Source organism: Sorex araneus, chromosome 3 (genome assembly GCF_027595985.1).
Source record: "Sorex araneus isolate mSorAra2 chromosome 3, mSorAra2.pri, whole genome shotgun sequence".
NCBI lineage: Eukaryota > Metazoa > Chordata > Mammalia > Eulipotyphla > Soricidae > Sorex > Sorex araneus.
Genome location: NC_073304.1, coordinates 206,355,998 through 206,372,669, shown reverse-complemented (window position 1 = coordinate 206,372,669; position 16,672 = coordinate 206,355,998). Strand labels below are relative to the sequence as shown.

General features: G+C 44.2%; 1 long non-coding RNA gene across 2 annotated transcripts; it reads right to left on the bottom strand.

Annotated features, from left to right (window-relative positions):
• Nucleotides 1-653: 653 nt before the first annotated feature.
• LOC129403310 (uncharacterized) lies at nucleotides 654-16,075 on the bottom strand. 2 transcript variants are annotated; one of them, XR_008629121.1, is made up of 4 exons: nucleotides 14,672-16,075; nucleotides 6,705-6,771; nucleotides 6,079-6,256; nucleotides 654-927 (listed from the first exon to the last, which is right to left on the bottom strand). It is a non-coding gene; the product is annotated as an uncharacterized LOC129403310 (long non-coding RNA). The 2 variants fall into 2 exon arrangements; XR_008629120.1 differs by having other exon boundaries at nucleotides 6,079-6,771.
• Between the last annotated feature and the right edge of the window lie 597 nt (nucleotides 16,076-16,672).

The window sequence follows — 16,672 nt, the reverse complement described above, 5'->3', positions numbered from 1 at the left end:
TCCTGCGCCTCCGGGCTGCCGGCTCTCCGCCTCGGAGCTCAGCCAGTGCCCGGCGGCTGTGGGGTCAGGGCCCCCGCGGGGGGGCTGGGGTGGGGCCGGGGGCGGGGATGGGGCGCGGCGTCCCCCCCCGCGGGGGTGTGTGGTGCTGCGGTCCGCGGCGCCGGCAGCTGGAGCAGGGGGAGCTCAGGAGAGAAGATGGAGGACGCCAGGGTCTGGCGCTGGCTGGCCCGGCACGGCGCGGCTGTGGCCCGCGCCGCCGCGCCCTGCCCGTCGCGCCCGGAACGGAAGGCCCAGGCCGCTGCGCCCCCGCGCTCCGGCTCCCCGGTCTGCGCCGCAGCGCTGCCTGGAAGCCGGGGAAGCCCCTTGGGCGTTTGGCCGCCCGTCCCGCCCGCGCCCCGCGCCCCCTCCCCGCCCCCGCCGCGCCGCGCTTCGGGGTGGCCTTCCCCGTGCAGCAGGAGCCCCGCCGGGGTGCGGCTTTGCAGCCTCCGGGCGCCCCGCCGCGGGAAACACTTCCCACGCGCCGAGATGTCATTACTGGGTCATTCCTGGGTGAAGGGCTGAGCTTCCCCGCCCTCCCCGGCCGCCCGTCCAGTCCACAGATGTCACATTCAACCCTCTCCCGCCAAAAAAGAAAAACCAGGGAGAAAGTACAAATTATTTTAGTCCTTTAGTACAAGCAGCGCCCCGTTCCCCCACCACCACCCCCCAAAGAAAAACAAAATTAAACTTCTGGTTGGACAGCGTCAGATGTCAGAGGTGACCCCAGCCTCCGCGGCAGTTCCAAGTCTTCGTGTGTGTAGGCGTCGCCGCTACTGGCACTTCGCAGGGTGGTGGCAGGAAGGTTTTCTGCCTTTCCTCATCTACAGGCAACTACTGGAGTATCAAACAAGCTATTATTAAACGAGTGTCTCCAGTCCAAGAAGTCTCCTGTGGCAGGAAGTGAGGGGGCAGGTGGTATCAGTGATATTTTTATAAACTCTGGTTTAAAGCATTCCTCAGATGGTTACATTATTTCAAGACCTCAACAGCTTTCATAACCAACTGTTTCTTATCTCACCCCCTCCGTTTATTCCTCTTCAGAGGCATGCTAATCAAGGGTGCCATCTCCGACTTCCCCCCATACATGCACAGTAAAAATACTGTTGTAGAATTCTATTGGTGATGGGAACCTAAGAGGTAGAGTGATTTGGCTGTTCCTCCTATCCATCCACTACATGTGTACACTCCCACCCACTCTTTCCTTCCCATCACAACCACCAGCGTGAGAGACTGGGAAATGATGGCCTGGTTCCCTTTTTGGATATTGCTGGGAGGCCTTGGGAATATTCTGCAGTTTGGATCAGTAGTAGAAGCTGGCAACACACCAGGGCAGCCTAAGACAGGAGGGGGCAGAAAGTGATTATCAGTTTCCAATACATTTCTCTGATAAACTGCCATAGTGACTTCTCTATGTTGCCTATTGTCCATTAATGTTCTAGAAAGAAAAGGGTTCAGGAAAACTAAGTTTATATACACAGGCAAGATGAAAACCTAAGGTATTAACTAGGCATACCACAATGCCTTTCAGAGCTGACTTTTAGATATGACATGGTCTTTTGTTTTCATTCATTGAATATATCTACTGCTTTCTTGACAAAATATATACTTACACGAATACGCATATTTCTTAATTCATCTTAGTTTCCTCCTCTCTTGTACAGACTCTCCTACTTCACTGCCTTTTCAGGCAAAGCTTTGGGATTATAAATATCAGTATATAACATTACTAATTTTTGTGGGGGAGGGAATGGAAAGGAGTGATACCCGGTTATGCTCAGAGCTACTCCGGGCTCTGAGCTCAGGTATCACCCCTGGCAGGGCTAGGGGGATCACATAGGGTGCTGAGAGCAAACTCAGGTTGGCCACATAGGCAAGGCAAGCCACCTTACCTGCTTTACTATCTCTCCAACCCCCAGACCACCATTAAAAACAAATTTTTTTTTCAGGAGCCAGAGAGATAGTACAGCAAGTGAAGCACTTGTCTTTCACATGGCTGATCCAGGTTCATCACCAGCATACCATATGGTACCCCTAGACAAGAATGATCCCTGAGCCAAGTCAGAGTGAGCCCTGAGAACCACTGGATATGGCCCCCAAATAAATAAATAAACAAAAACCCCTGCTACAACAAACCCAAAACAAAACAAAAATTTTCTTGGATTAGAGAGAGTACACAGGAAGGTGCTCACACATGTGAAGCATGAGCTCTTATCACTGACCCACATCCCCAGCCAAGGAAGACCACTAGTCTGAAGACAGTATTGCCAGCCTCTCTAGAACTTCTTATCTGAAGATCTAGGAACCCTTTTCCAGCAATCTTTTTCACAATACCTCTGGAAAAGGGGTTTCCCCACTAACAGGAAGTAGAGGTCAAGTGAAAACAGTCCAGTTCTCATTACTAAAGGGTCAGAATTCAGAAGTATCACTTTCCTTGATGAAGACAGCTAATTTTATCTCTATCAATAGTCAAAAATCAGACTTCATGATTGCTCCTCAAATTCTTCCTTAAAATTAAAAACTTTTTAAAACCCAGAAGAAAAATTTTAATCTTTAAGTTTGGAAAATAACCAAGTTTGGAAGAAATACTCAAAAACAGCTCCAACTGGTTTAAGGAATAATGAAACCAGTGAGATCAAAGACTCCATCCCCTCAGGGGGCATTTCTACTTTTAGGAGACAATATTCTTGTCACAGATTGAGGCTACCTTCAAGTGAGCTGCCACAGACCATACAGGGATCCAATCAAAATACTTCAGATATGGTGTTGGAGCAATAGTACAATGGGTAGGGCACTTGCATTGCACATAGACAACCTTGTTCAATCCTCAGCATCCCATATGGTCCCTCCAATACTGCCAGAAGTAATTCCTGAATGCAGAGCCAGGAGTAACCCCTGAGTACAACTTGGTGTGGCACACCCTTTCCCCCCAAAAAAAGACTAGATATTTATTTATTTATTTATTTATTTATTTATTTTTTGCTTTTTGGGTCACACCTGGCGAAGCACAGGGGTTACTCCTGGCTTTGCACTCAGGAATTACCCCTGGCCGTGCTCAGGGGACCATATGGGATGCTGGGATTTGAACCCGGGTCGGCCGCGTGCAAGGCAAACGCCCTACCCGCTGTGCTATCTCTCCAGCCCCAGACTAGATATTTAAAGACAGTAAATTTGTCTTGATTATAGTAAACAATTTTCAGTGACCAATGTATGACAAATGTCTAAAATGTATAATAGATAACCCAAATAATTTCAGGTATGATGAAAAATTGAAATATTTGTGGTTTAAGCAAAAAATATGGTGTGCCTACATCCACTCAAGTGAAAGTCATATCTCTGTCACCTTATTCAGACTCCCCATTCCTTACCACACAGTTTGTACAACTTGTCACTTGAACTTTCAGGATCTCAGTTTCCTTATCTGAGAAATGAGGACAAAATAACTTCCTAAATCTCACAGGAAGCAACTTGTAAATTAAATGGCAAATTTATGTAAAATGCTTAAACATTTCCTGGAATAGCACAGTACTTAGTAAATATTCTTATTGGTACTACTGACTGGTTCTATATTAACTTTGGGGATGGGAACTCTGCACACTATCTCTGAACCAGTTCATTAGTCCTACCTCTCATTTTCTCTCCTAGTGACAGGTTTTTCCCCATGCCCTATTCCTCTCTTCCAAGTCTTCGGGATGGAGCAATAGCACAGCGGGTACGGAGTTTGCCTTGCACACGGCCGACCCGGGTTCAATTCCCAGCATCCCATATGGTCCCCTGAGCACCGCCAGGAGTAATTCCTGATGCACGATCCAGGAGTAACCCCTGTGCATCGCCGGGTGTGACCCAAAAGGCAAAAAAACACAAACAAACCAAAGAGTCTTCAAGGGGCCAGGGAGATAGCTCAACAGACCGTCTACTTCGTATAAACAGGGAGTCCTGTGCAATCTGTGGCACAGAATGTTCTCCAGAGCGATCTTTAAGCACAGAGCCAGAAGTTTCCTATGAGTACCACCAGATGTGGGCCCCTAAAACAAAAAGTCTTTTTGTTTTGGTTGGGGGAGGGGAGTACCTGGCAGTGCTCAGGGTTTACTTCTGGCTCTTTGCTCAGGGATCACTCTTTGCAGTGGTCAGGAGACCACATATGGTGCTAGGGACTGAACCCAGGTTGGCCACGTGCAAAGCAAGCATTTTACCCACTCTACTGTTCTACTATCTTTCCAGCACTGTAGTAGCACTGTAGCACTGCTGTCCCGTTGTTCATCGATTTGCTCAAGCAGGCACCAGTAACGTCTCCATTGTGAGACTTGTTGTTACTGTTTTGGGCATATTGAATAAGCCATGAAGAGCTTGCCAGGCTCTGACGTGCAGGCAGGATACTCTTTGTAGCTTGCTGTGCTCTCGAGAGCGGTGGAAGAATCAAACCTGGGTCAGCCTGTGCAAGGCAAACACCCTACCCCTGTGCTATAGCTATACTATCGCTTCAGTCCTCAATATCTCTCCAGACCTAGAAAAAAGTCTTAAGGGAAATGGCCAAAGGGCTAATGACAGGTGACAAAACAAGCAGCACAGTTCTGACCTGGTTTCAGTCCCCAGCACCACAGATGGTTCACTAAAGCACCACCAGGAGTGATCCCTGAGCATAGCAGGCAGTGGCCACTCCAATAAAAAGCAACTCTGATGTTGCCAATTACCTGATCCCAAGTAAGACGGCTAAATAAGCAAAAAACAAACCCAAAACTTTCATTAAAGTCAGAGGTTCCAAACTGGCAAGTTAATGAATTAAACTCTTCTTGTGAAGACGTCTGACAAACTATTAAACCAGGATTGCAATGTTCAGAAATTAACTAGAAACGATAGCCAGAGCAAGGTAACCCTTCATTCCTAGTCTTAATGCAGTCAAGAAAAGGAAGCATTCTCTCTAGACCAAAGGGAGTAACGTGCCCCAGCTCTCCGCAAACACAACCAAACCAAAACCCAAGCCTCTCTGGGAGGAAAGCAGAAGTAATCTTCTTGTCCTCACTTCACTCTACCCACCCGCACCATCCGCAAACACGCTAAGGCCTTACGCCAATTGCCTATGGCCCCTGTGGTCAAAAGCTGTGTTTCAGTGCTACCACCTAAAGTGTCATCACTCATCATTTCTGTTTTAACTGGCACGATAAGGAAGGGGAAACAATTTACTCCTCTTTCCCCCCTCCCCCCTGCCGAAATACCTATTTAAGTTCCTTAACAGCTGAATATAATCACAGAAAACAAAAGGCAGGGAAAATCTATCCATTTTCCTAGTAGGCATTTAGTTCAACTTGTAGTTGAATGTTCTCAAACAACTTATTCTTTTCTTGGGGTCACACACCTAGGATGACAAAAATAAGTCCAGACCCACAGAAACACATTCATCAGCGTAACTCTACTTGAAAAAATGCCAGGGATCAATGCAAGCCTATCAGCTCCATCCACAGAACATTTGAGTAGAATTACTAACTTCCATTTACAATTCCTGAATGGCTGACAGAAGGAATCAAACAAATAGCAAGCAAAATAGCATAGGACACAAGGAGGAAAGAAACGAAAGACAAGTCAAAAATACACCCAGAAATTCAATATAACTGCAAAACATAATCTCATGAACACTTCTCCTTTAGACACCTGTTCCTCTCTGCCCTCAGATGCCCCAAGCTCAGGGCAATGGCTGAATTTCAAAAAAGCTGACACTTAACCAGTCACACACATTTGATGGTCCTGAACCAAACTACAAAGCTTAGCTCAGTTACATCATGTTAGTAGTCAAAAACATATGCCCTTCCGCTTACTGTTATTCTGGTTCAAAGATACAATTCTTTTCACTGGTTTTATCTCCCACCCCGAATACATTCTACGGGCTAAAAGGGATATAATGACACTAATAGCACTGTGCTACCCCTCTGCATTACTAGAAAAATTAGCTAATTTGAAAAAAACTTACTACTTTGTTAATGGCTACCCAAATGTTCATGTGAAGGGGAGGGGCAGAGCAGAAACAGATATCAAGTGAATACTGTTTACCCAAACTCCTATAGAAACATCTCTTCAATTTCTTCTTCATAATGTATTTGGGGTTAGTCCAGAGTTCAGAAGAATTCAGTTTCCTCAGAAGTCTCCAAAAAGTAAGGATATTAATACATGCAGATTATAATGGCTCTCTCTTTTTGAGTCAGCACTCCTCCTTCTCCCTTTCATTGGCCTAGATAGGAAGAAGAAGAAAAAGCCTTATTGGGTCAATCTAATCTTTGACTGAGTCCCTCTCCATGCCTGGCAGTGAAGGGAACGGGGAATGAAGCATATTGAGGAACTTAGCCAGTATGCTCACTGAGCGAGCAAAAGAAGAGTGGTAATATAAGACCCGGGTGCAACAGCATGAGGCTAGCATAAGCTTTAGGAAGTCTACTCCAGTCTAGAAAGCAATGCAAAAGATGGCAACTCAGGCTAGGACTGCATGAGATCTAGCTAAAGCTCCAGGATTTAATTCCAATAAGGATGCTTCCTGACCCTGAAAAGTCTCTGAGCTAGAAGCTATCTAAAGTCCTATACAATCACGGGGCCCAGCCAATAAAAGGAGGCACAGGGAGCTGGAGAGCTGTGGTTAGCACAAGGGAACGCAGCGGTACTCGGCACTTACTCCTTAAGCTTACCTGCTATCCATAACTACTTGAAGCATTTCACCCTGTTCCTGAGCAGTGGCAGAAAGCTCTACTGGGTCTGAAGGAAGAGGACCAGAATTCTTTAGGAGACAGGATAGATTTTGACTTGAACAATTTACTACTGTACACAAAAAGAACTAGTTAGATTCACTCGAGATTTTTTTTTATCCTTTGAACTAAGTTTCTTTAACAAAGCACACAAGGCTTTACTTAACTAGTTGACAGAAGTTAATTAGCCCTCTAGCCCCAACGCCTGACCCTGTCCTCTGCTAGCTTTTTGTTTTACTGACCTTACATAAGACTGCCCCCTCCTCAGTTCCCAGCTGTTTCCTCTTATTTTTTCAGCTTCCTCTCCCCTACTCTTCCCTTTCACTTTCCCCTTTCACTCAGCAGTGAATGCTCGTAGAACAGATGGCAAGTAGTCTATCCAAGCCAGTGAAAATGCTTCCTGAGCATCAGGTATGAGGCAACCCCAGTTAACAGACCTTCCAAGCGGCTAGGATACACGTTTGTGCCTTTAGTACATTTGTGCACTCTAGATGGAAAAGGCATAATATATTCATTCCTCACATATGGAAGGGTGTTTTAGACCAATATACATTTAAAAGATATTTAAGACACAGAACCAAAACCAAAAGACCCTTAATGACACTTTTCAGAACAAGCAGCTTTTGTTTGCATTAGAACTGATAACTTTTAATCGTGTAGTAATTAGCCCGGTGTCCTACATATCTAGCAAAACTCATGCTCAAGATTGAGGAAACAATCATGTACGTTCTACATACAAGTTTATTTAGCTGTTTCTCAGATCACTTAAGAAAAGCATTCAGAAGGGTCCCAATTAGTACTATCATCTGTGTTTAGCACTCTCACCAAATAGCTGTAATATTTCAAAGGTAAGTCTGACTACTAGAGGTAGATTTGGGATCTTAAAAATACAGACGATTGGGAATGGAAACTCATCTAGGAAGAAGTAAGAGAAAAAGGGACACCTCTGTCCAACATCTCCAATGATTAAGGCTTAAATTTAGTAAGGCTTTCCTGGTGGCTGTAAGAGCCCTGGCAGTACTGGGTTCTAAAGACAGAGCATAGGTCATCATCTAAGGAGAATCAGCTCAGATATAGCCCTAAATTCAGATTGTATTCATTACAACCTAGTATAGCAGGGAATCCAGGAACTAAATTTCCTTATGATGAATTTTCATTGGTTTGGAGATAAAAACAAAACTTTGCTAATGTGAAAATTCCAATGTTGTGTTGTTAAACTATCCCATAATGATCATGAAGGTTCTGCTTATTTTAGTTAAGCAAATATTCAGAGTATCTAGTAAAGTCAGGATACTTTTAAGGATGTCCTCCAGGAGAGAAATCAAACTTGAAATAGAGAAGTTTTTAAAAACAGCAATTTTTAAAGGAGCTATTTGCTGTTTTCAGTATTAAAAATATCTCCTCTGGTTTTCTATGAAGAGGTTGCTTTGATACTGCAGATTGTAATCTAAATTTGCAAGTATCAAAACTGATGCCTGGGAGCTAAGAGCTAAGAATCATGTAGATGTTTAGTGCAAACTGGAAAGTAGGAAGTCACCACAGATTGATTTGAAAAAAAAAAAAAAGCATCTATGGGGGCCAAAAAGATAGTACAACAGGTAGGGTACTTGCCTTGCATGCAGCTGACCCAGATTCAATCCCTGGCTCCCTGTGCTCCCGCCCCCCACTGCCTACACACTCTCTCAGTCTCTCCTCTCCCCTCTCTCTCCCCTCTCTCTCTCCCTCCCACCCTCCCTCCCTCCCTCCCCAGAGTCATTCCTGAGTGCAGAGTCAGGAGTAACCCCTGAGCATCAATGGGTATGTCCCAATCCTCCCCCTTCCATTTAAAAAAATGCATCTACCTAGGTATTTTCTTGTGATGTGAATCTCTCACTGATCAAATCAGTATACACATGGACTTAGCTACCAAACACGTAGAGGTTTGTAGGCTTATCTATTATTCTGCTTCCATGGGACAGAGGGGGTCAACAGAAGTCATGGGCTTCTCCGACGCTGACTACGCACTCTTAAGCACCCCACTTTCTTGCTCCTGGGCTTTGGGCAGATGGCTATTGTAAAGAGATTAATTCCAGCTTTGTCATCATCCCCAGCTACGGTTAAGAACATGGATCAGACAGCCCTATGGGACACCCTGGTGGAATTAGGTGGATATTACAGGTAATATTCATTTGAATCCTCCCACTAAAAATCTCTTCACTGGAAAAGGCATACTGGTGTTTAAAAAAAAGTTAAAAGGGGCGGGAGCAGGTCCAGCGGGTAGGAAGGGCATTTGCCTTGAACACAGGAGACTGGAGCTCGATCTCCTGCACCCCATATATATGGTCAGCTAAGTACTGCCAGGAGTAATTCCTGAGTGCAGAGCTCAGGAGTAACCCCTGAGCGTTACCGGTGTGACCCAAAAAAGCTAAAAAAAAAAAAAAGAACCTAACAAACAAAAAAACCCAAAACCAAAAAAATAAAATGATAAATGAAAAAGTAAAATAGCAATTAGCAAGTAGGATAAAACACATGAATTTGTCATTAGAAGACCTGAAATCAAGTTCTAAGCCAATCATTTTACATATTTGTGCATACTTCCTCTGATAAGGCTAACAGTACTTCAGGATTAAAATACAAAAAGGTAGTTCATTAACAGTAAGATAGGGGTTGGGAGATAGTTCAAAGGACTGGAGTACATGTTTCACATGTGAAGACCCTAGGTTGGACATCAGTCTTGCATGGTCTCCTGAGCACTGCTGAAGTGTGGTACAAAAATCTAATATTAGTCAAAACATCCCACAGCGGGTAGGGCGTTTGCCTTGCACGCGGCCGACCTGGGTTCAATCCCCGGCATCCCATATGGTCCCCCAAGCACTGCCAGGAGTAATTCCTGAGTGCAAAGCCAGGATTAACCCCTGAGCATCGCTGGGTGTGACCCTAAAAGCAAAAAAAAAAAAAAAAGTCCCACAGCTGTACATTATCCTCCAGTTTTCTATTTTCTTCTCATCTTTTCATTTAAAAAGCACCAGAGTCGGGTTCAATTCCTGGCACCCCATATGGTCCCCCGGGACCGCCAGGAGTAATTCCTGAGTGCAGAGCCAGGAGTAACCCCTGACCATCACTGGGTGTGACCCCAAAAAGCAAAAATAAATAAACAAAAAGCACTAGAGAGATGGTACAGCGCAAGCAGCTGACCTGGACTTGATCCCCAGTGCCACATATGTCCCCCAAGCCCCACCAAGAGTAATAATCCCTAAGCACAGTGAGGAGTAAATCCTGAGCACTGCCAGGTGTGCTCACCCCACCCCCCAAAACAAAAACAAAACAAAGAGGCAAGAACATGAATAAAGCCTCAAGGTCACACTTTGGGGATAAACCCAATCTGGGGTCACAAAGATAGCTCATAGTCTGAGCACACGCTTTGTATCAAAACTCAAGGTTTGATCCCTGATAACCAGCACCCCCATGGCCCCTCCCCCAAAGCACCATGGGTTGTGGCTCCAAAACCAAAGCCACCAAAAACACAATCCAATGGGAGGACCACACTGCATATCAGATCTAAACTAGTTTTGTGAACTTTTTATAAACTTTAAGGTGTGTACCAGCATACTTGATGTCATGAAGTAACACAGTTAGTTATATTTCCTGCTCTACCATGTATTTGGGAGAAACATATGAACATAAATCTAGAGAAGAGCTTAAAGGCAACAATAAGCACATGTATTATGTGACACAATAAACATGCTGAAGAACAAAGCACAAATAACATGCAATTCACTAAGAATGCTCAATTTTGTCGTTTTTGCACCACACACAGCAATGCTCAGGGGTCATTCCTGGCTAAGTATTCATGAATTACCCCTGGAAATGCTTGGGGAACCATATGGGATGCCAGGGATTGAACCCAGGTCAGGGACATGCAAAGCAGACACCCTACCTGCCACATTCTTTATCCAATCCCAGAATGCTTAAGGGTTTTTTTTGCGGGGGTTACACCAAGCGATGCATAGGAGTTACTCCTGGCTGTGCACTCCAGAATTATTCCTAGTGGTGTTCAGGGTACCACATGGGATGCTGGGAATTGAACCCAGGTCGGCTGCGTGCAAGGCAAATGCCCTATCCGCTGTGCTATCACTCCAGCCCCCAGAATGCTTAAATTTTTTAATTGATCATGAAGGGGCAGAATTTCCTGATCATGAAGGGGCAGAATTTCCAACAGTAGGTCTGGAGATGCTTATAGATTTGGGTGTTTGTGTATTAAATGAGGTGATATTGATATTGAGAGTTGCTTAAACTAGTTGATCCTGTATTTCCTTAAAGACTGGGGTCAGGGGCCTAGGGTTAATGTTGACTCTACCAACTTGAGAAAACATACTGAGTTTTGTTATTTTTTTTTGGGGGGGGAGGAGAATAGAGCCACTACCAGAGGTGTTCAGGGCTTATTCCTGGCCCTGAGCTCAGGGATCACTCCTGGCAGGGCTCAGGGGACCTATATAGGGTGCTGGTGATAGCCAGGCTGTGTGCCAAGGCAACTATCATACCTACTGTATTATCTCTCTGCCCCCCTGATCTGGTTTCTTGGACTATAAATCTACAGATAAATACCTTTATGAATACTAGCATAAAGAACCAAAAAGATTCACTACCAGTGAGAAGTATGCAGGAATTCCAAAACAAAAAGAATCAAACTTAAGAAGGCCAGATAGATTAGAGGTTAGAGGTCAGGGTGGTGCTTGCCTTCCAGATCTCCAGCACTGCACTGCCAGGAGTGACACTGAACACAAAGCAAGTAGCAGTCCCTAAGCAGTCCCATACTGAGCACAGCTAAGTATGCCCTTCTAATAGACTCAAGCTTATGAAACCTGAAAGACAGCCCAGCTAGCTGGAACCAGTTTTGCATGGAGGAGGCCTGGGTTCAATCATTGGTCTGAGCATTACCAGGAACCACCACCAAGCGCCGAGGCATCCTGAGCACCCCCCGATGGAGCCCCCAAATCAAACATATAGGACAAGAAGAACCAAGCTTATAACCCCTAAAAGTCTTGTTACTATCATCTCAAAAAATCAAAGTTACCTAATAATGTTGAAGAAAGGAGAAAAACAGCTTGAGGGAACAACTTTTTATAGGAAACCTTTTGATGATCTATACTGAAAGCATGCAGTTTAAGAAAGCTTTGGATTGGGGGGCTGGAGTGATAGCACAGCGGGTAGGGCGTTTGCCTTGCACGCGGCCGACCCGGGTTCGATTCCCAGCATCCCATATGGTCCCCTGAGCACCGCCAGGGGTAATTCCTGAGTGCAGAGCCAGGAGTGACCCTTGTGCATCGCCAGGTGTGACCCAAAAAGCAAAAAAAAAAAAAAAAAGAAAGCTTTGGATTTTCTAAGACTGACTTGGGGGCATCATTCACTTCTTCAACTACATAGAGTTAGTATTTAGTTTATATTTCCTAGCTTTGTATATCTGTGGAAGAACTATTTGAGGCATTAGAAGTACTCTCCAATAATCCATCCTCGGTTAACAGTTTGTGAAAGTGACTTCGAAAAAAATTTTTTCTTCTTTAACTTAAAAAAAGTTTTTTCCCTTCTCTGACCAACCAGCATTAAACTGTCAGCATTCTATTAGACCAATTAGGAATATAAATACAAAAATCTTACAGTATGAAAAATACCAAATAGCATATGGATTTAGCAGTTTGCTTTTTAGTTCCAGAAGTACAGTTTTATTTTTGTGGATTAGGATTTGAAGCGCCAAGGTGACTGCAGGAGGGGACAGGAGTTTATGAAAGTGAAAGCATAAGCAAAAACATAGTATTTATGGGGCTGGAGCGATAGCACAGCAGGTAGAGCGTTTGCCTTCCATGCGGCTGACCCAGGTTCGATTCCCAGCATCCCATATGGTCCCCTGAGCACTGCCAGGATTGATTCCTGACCGCAGAGCCAGGAGTAACCCCTGAGCAAAAAAATAGTATTTACCAGGTCAACCTTCCAACTTCCCAGAGGAGATTGAGAATATTACTTTAAAAGGCAACTATAACCCATTCTTTGATTCATATTAGGGGAGTGACATATTTTAGGAAAGATCAGAGTCAATGGTAAAGGTGGAGCCTGGGCTCAATGAAATCCAACAAAAAAACCCCAAAAGCCAAAAACCCCAAAACCTCCACACAGGATGACCTCACTTATCTGTGGCATAGAGTATTGGCTGAAGAAATGTATTGTACTAAAGAGGGGATGTCTAGATCACCATTCATCCCAGTGTTTAGAGGAGGACAGAGAAAGAAAGTAATCAAGGAGGAAATAATGGGAGGTAATGGGTGAACAGGCATCAGGGCCCCAGTTATACTGGTGATAGGGGAGATGGTGTAGCCATATCCAAAACAGACAACCTATCTGTCCAGTCATGGAAGAGAGCCAGACTTTTTTTTTTTGCCACACCTGGCTGTGCTCAGGGCTTACTCCTGGCTCTGTGCTCAGGAGTCACTCCTGACAGGTTTGGGGGTACTATATGATGTGCCAGGGATTGAATCCAGGTTGGCCATGTGCAAGGCAAGCACCCTTTCTCCTGTATTTTCACTCTAGACCCCAGGCTAAGTAAATTCTACAGTGAAAACCCGGGCATTCTATAACGATTTCCATGACTAAATTCATCAAGGGGACCTAAATTTTTTATATTCTTACAATTTAAATAGAATGCAAGTTTGTGTCATTACACTCTCACAGCGGGTAGACCGTTTGCCTTGCACGCAGCTGACCTGGGTTGGACTCCTCTTGTCCCTCTCGGAGAGCCCGGCAAGCTACCAAGAGTATCCCACCCACACAGCGGAGCCTGGCAAGCTACCCGTAGTGTATTCGACACGCCAAAAACAGTAACAAGTCTCACAATGGAGATGTTACTGGTGTCCGCTCAAGCAAATTGAAGAACAACGGGACAACAGTGCTAAAATAAAGTTGGGGGAAGAGGGATGGTGTGAATGCCATGCTTAGTGGTCAATTCCCAATATTTAAAAATAAAAACGACAAACGAGGGGCTGGAGCAATAGCATAGTGGTAGAGCATTTGCCTTGTACAAGGCCGACCCAGGTTTGATTCCCATATGTTCCCCTGAGCACCACTGGGGGTAATTCCTGAGTGCAGAGCCAGGAGTAATCCCTGTGCATCGCCTGGTGTGACCCAAAAAGCAAAAAAAAAAAAAAAAAAAAAAAGACAAAGTCCACATACTGATTTTTTTAATCACAAGATACGTAAGGACTAGAAAATTAAAAGTATTGAGAACCTGGTGGGTTGGAGCGATAGCACAGCGCTTGGGCTTTCGCCTTTCATGCGGCCAACCCGTGTTCGATTCCTCTGCCCCTCTCGGAGAGCCCAGCAAGCTACCCGTGCGTATTGGATATGCCAAAAAAAAAAACCCAGTAACAATAAGTCTCAGTGAGAGACGTTACTGGTGCCCGCTCGAACAAATCGATGAGCAATGGGATGACAGTGACAACCTGGTAGGAAGGGTAAGACAAACTTCACAAGAAATCCATGCAAAGATTAAAGAGGTATCACAGGGATTCAGGCTTGCACATGGCTAACTCTCAGGATTGGTCCTTAGCACGGCATATAATCACCTAAACACCTCAAGGAGTGATCCCTAAGCAGAGCAGGGAATAAGCCCTGCACATGGCTGGCGTAGCCCACCCTTCCACACCCCAAAACCCTAGTTTGAAGAAAACCCAAGGCTGAAGATGTCTGAAACAGTTTGGGTGTCATCCCCCAAATTGTGTGAAAGTTTGGGTGTCATCCCCCAAACTGTTTCACACAATATAAATTAGGCCTCTGAAAAGCATAGATACATCTTTTTTGGTACAAAACTAATTTCCTACCTATATCATTACTACACATCTACTCCTATACCCGATCCTTAGATTCCTGGCCTTACTGTCCCATACCTGGAGCTGAACAAGGTAGGGAGAATTTATATCTTCATTTTCTTCTAAGTCTCAGGCCTGAAATGTTTTCTGATTTATTTCCATACCCAAGTTCCAATCAAAACCTAACTGCAAAGGGAAAAAAAAATCCCAACAGATGGTAATATAAAGGTAAAGTTACAGTAATTAAACTTAACTTTGGAGCTGATATAGGACTAAAATAGACTACAAGTCAGCTATTTGTTTCTAGTAGATATCTAGTAGGATTTCCTGGTTGATTTTGTATCTTAGCTCCCTCTAGTGGCTAAGAAGTTTTCCCTAGCACTTATTCACAAGTTAAAAAAAAAATCCCATCCAAAAAATTCTATTTGGTTGAGCACAGCATCCTAGAAGGAATTAATATCTATTTTCACTTACAGTTCTATTAAAAATAGACATTTCAGAGAATAATTGGACAGAGGAATCCAGTGTTTGAGAGCGGGAATGCTGACACACTTTGCCCCAATGTACAGGAAGGACAGAGGAAAGAAATCAAGGGTGGAAGCGGAAGATGTAGTAGAGCTGGATGGGAAGCCATGGGGAACAGAAAGGGATCCAAGTATATTGATGGTATAAAGGAGTGGTATAGCTAAGTATCCAAACCAGAGCAACACTGAAAACAAAAATGTGCCTGTCAAGGGTAGGCTTGGGATAGGGGGTGGGAAGCGGGAGGGAACCTGGGAACCCTGATAGTGGATTGGTGCTTCAACAGTATGGCTAAAAGCCAACTACAGATAACTTTGTAAACCATGGCGCGTTAATTAAAAAAAATAAATAAAGATAATCAAAATATTATATAATGTTGAGTTTAGACAACTTTTAACTTGGTGGTTGTGTCACTCCCTTTTACTAAGAAATAAACTGAGAACATGATTCAGCGGTAGAAAATACATACTGCACGCCGGGCCATAAACCTGGGCACCTGAAGAAAAAACTCGTGAAATCTGAAACATTTCTTCCATCTACTTACTGCTTACCTGCTTGAATCGTTTAGATACGACAATATGACCTACTGAAGTTTGAGATTTCTTTTAACTTGTGAGAGTGGAAGTGTCCCTATCTGGTAGTGTGTAAAGATCACTACCGGCAGGCCCAAGGACCCTATGGGGTGCCACAGATTGGACCTAGGCAAATGTCTTACTGTACTATTGCTCAGGCCCCTAAACTAACTTCTAGTTGTTTGCCACATTAGTGTGCTATAAATTCTCATTTTTTGGCTTTTACATCACATTCAGGTGTGCTCCTGGCTCTGCCTCCAATGTTCAATGCTGGTAGTGCTCAGAGAACCATCAATGGTACTGGGGACTGAATCTGGGCTGGGTGGGCTGGGTTTGCTGCATGCAAGGAATGTGCCTTATCTGCTTTACTGTGATTATTTTTTGCATTTGTTTTGGGCTTACTTTTGGTGGTACTTGACCATGTGGTGCCAGAGATTGAATGTGAGGCTCAATCTGCAATCTTTTTTTTTTTTTTGCTTTTTGGGTCACACCCTGCAATGCTCAGGGGTTACTCCTGGCTCTGCACTCAGGAATTACTCCTAGTGGTACTCAGGGGACCATATAGGATGGCAGGAATTGAACCTGGATTGGCCGCCTGCAAGACAAAAGCCTTAACCCCCTGTACTATTGCTCTGGCCCGAGCCATATTCTTGACCAAGTGATTTTTTAAAAATATTAAAAATTAATAGTTTATTCAATAATTTTAAAAATCCTCTGATTCCTATCAACTCAAACTTCAGCGATGTCAGCGTCTGTTTGAGTCTAGCAAGAAGCACCTCCAAAATTTCTGATTGCACAAGTACTGATTTAAGTACACTCATCTCTTGACCCTTTTCTTTTTTGCCACTATTCAACAAATAAAATAGACAGATGAACGGTCTTATAGCTGATTATTTCATACCAAGCCCAGATTTTCCTTTATGCCTAATCTATTTTAACAAACTGAAAAGATCTATGCCCAAAGGATAGAATATTCTATTAGATA